We start from the raw sequence: 2,500 nt of genomic DNA, 5'->3' as shown, positions 1-2,500 counted from the left end.
GTTGTGCCTTAACCTAACCCATGTTGTGCCTTAACCTAACCCATGTTGTGCCTTAACCTAACCCATGTTGTGCCTTAACCTAACCCATGTTGTGCCTTAACCTAACCCATGTTGTCGCCTTAACGTAACCCACGTTGTCGCCTAAACCTGCTCTGTAATTGTTATACGACTCGTTCAATTACTGTAGTGTTGCCCACCCGCAACCCTCGCAATATAGTTCGCTACTCGCACTGCCCGCACCCCTGTGTATCGCTTCATGTTAAACACCTTGCAAGTCTTGCTCACTTTCCACATGCTCCTGCTGTACACTGTAATGTGGATGGCAGCAGGACGTACATGCCGCCCCTCCCCACGTCCCCACCTTGCCCCCTGCCTTCGCAAGCTGGTTGGTGAGAAGTTTGCATGTTCAATGCCCTTCGCATGCGACGTACTCAGGCTACGTTGTGGTGCGGCCTGTGTCAACTGTCCGCTGATGTCGTACGCGTGAACCACAATCTGTACTGCACATTCGTCCTTATGTACTGAATGATACATCGTGGCACATGTGTGACCGCACAACGACTGCGCCCAAAAACGGCGGACCATACAGTGCAAATATTGTGCACGCAGCTACGTGTCGTCTCCCTATGAGAGCTGGATTGCAGTGTGGTACGCCATAGAGACGTGTGGGAGGAACGGACGCCGTGGATGGCGATCAGCATGAGCTGTCTGTTGATGTATTCGGACCTAGTCGTCTCTCCTCACACACCGTGATGGCATGGTGCACCGCGTTCCATATCTGCGACATGCTACAGAGGCCGGTTGACAGTCGTTCGAGCAATGGACATCGCATACGTACGGGGGCCACCTTCCACGTATTGTCTAGGCGTGCACATTTTGTTGCGTGTATGTGGGCAGACGTAGTGTGGCGTGACACCTGACACAGGCATGCAATAATCGTTGAAGTTGCAAATGGCGATGGACGCCTGCGTTTTCTGGTGAAGTTACGCAAATGAACAAATGGTAACCTGTTGTGGTGCGGTTGTTCTCGCTAGGGGTGAATCGGTGATGGCGACGATAGGTTGAGGTACTAACCGGTTGTTCCAGCGATACCCACCATGCCGACGAAACTGAACGGCATCTGGGTGTGAAGCGATACGCGGCGGTGGCTGGGTGGGACCGTCCCCGGCCGGTGAGGGGGCGCCTCCCGGCGTGCTGGCCGCGCGGTGCGTGGGCGCACGCGCTACAGCCGGCTGGTGGGGGCGGCCAGTGGCAGGCGCGCCGGCCGACGGACGCGGCAGGCGTCGCAGCTGCGCGCCGGCGCACCCTGCGCGCGGCGCCGTGCGGCCAAAGTAGGTCCTCGCGGGCCCGGTGCGAAGCGCGGTGGACATCTTCAGTGTGCTGGTCCGATTGAGGACTGTGTGCGTTGAGGATGCGCCGCCGCCCGGCGCTCGGCGCCGCGACGCCGTCTGCTGCTCGGTCGCCCCAGCGGTTCTCGCTGGTGGTTTGTATCGCAGCTGTGCGGATGTGTTGGCGCGTGCGCTGTGCTGGGAGAGTTCGCTTCGGCACCCAAGTGGGGCTTTTGTCCTTCTGTGGCGCTGGCGTTGGAGCTGCCGGTCACCGTAGGTGGCGCGTGTTGTCTCCCGCCGGCAATGCCACGACAGCACGCTCCCGGGCCTCTGTCGGCAGCGGCAAGCTCAGTTGGGAGCACGGGTGGTCGCACCGAAAGCGTCTACTCGCCTAACTCCGGGCGATTGCGCCTCTCTCGAACCCGACCAAGTACTTGGGACGGCGCTGCGCGCCGCCGGGACCTGAGAGGGTTTCGAGGTGTATTGTGCAGGGGAGCTCAGCCTCCTCCTGTTTGCAGAATGATTGAGCGGACGCTTGCGTGTTCGCGCGGGCCCCCGGGACACACTCCCGGGCGGCCGGCTGCTCAGCTCTAGTTGACGCAGCTCCCTGGTTGATCCTGCCAGTAGTCATATGCTTGTCTCAAAGATTAAGCCATGCATGTCTCAGTACAAGCCGCATTAAGGTGAAACCGCGAATGGCTCATTAAATCAGTTATGGTTCCTTAGATCGTACCCACGTTACTTGGATAACTGTGGTAATTCTAGAGCTAATACATGCAAACAGAGTCCCGACCAGAGATGGAAGGGACGCTTTTATTAGATCAAAACCAATCGGTCGGCTCGTCCGGTCCGTTTGCCTTGGTGACTCTGAATAACTTTGGGCTGATCGCACGGTCCTCGTACCGGCGACGCATCTTTCAAATGTCTGCCTTATCAACTGTCGATGGTAGGTTCTGCGCCTACCATGGTTGTAACGGGTAACGGGGAATCAGGGTTCGATTCCGGAGAGGGAGCCTGAGAAACGGCTACCACATCCAAGGAAGGCAGCAGGCGCGCAAATTACCCACTCCCGGCACGGGGAGGTAGTGACGAAAAATAACGATACGGGACTCATCCGAGGCCCCGTAATCGGAATGAGTACACTTTAAATCCTTTAACGAGTATCTATTGGA

The 2,500-nt window shown here is 57.6% G+C and overlaps 1 non-coding gene across 1 annotated transcript in view; it reads left to right on the top strand.

The window, feature by feature from the left end:
• The first annotated feature begins 1,932 nt into the window (after positions 1 to 1,932).
• LOC124732230 overlaps positions 1,933 to 2,500 on the top strand; it is a 1,909-nt gene continuing 1,341 nt past the window's right edge. The window contains exon 1 of the ribosomal RNA XR_007008622.1: positions 1,933 to 2,500. This exon is cut by the window's right edge and continues 1,341 nt beyond it. This is a non-coding gene — a ribosomal RNA (small subunit ribosomal RNA).

The sequence above is a fragment of the Schistocerca piceifrons genome, unplaced genomic scaffold, assembly GCF_021461385.2.
Source record: "Schistocerca piceifrons isolate TAMUIC-IGC-003096 unplaced genomic scaffold, iqSchPice1.1 HiC_scaffold_1330, whole genome shotgun sequence".
Taxonomy (NCBI): domain Eukaryota; kingdom Metazoa; phylum Arthropoda; class Insecta; order Orthoptera; family Acrididae; genus Schistocerca; species Schistocerca piceifrons.
The sequence above is the reverse complement of the archived record's forward strand: the minus strand, read 5'-3'. Positions and strand labels throughout refer to the sequence as shown.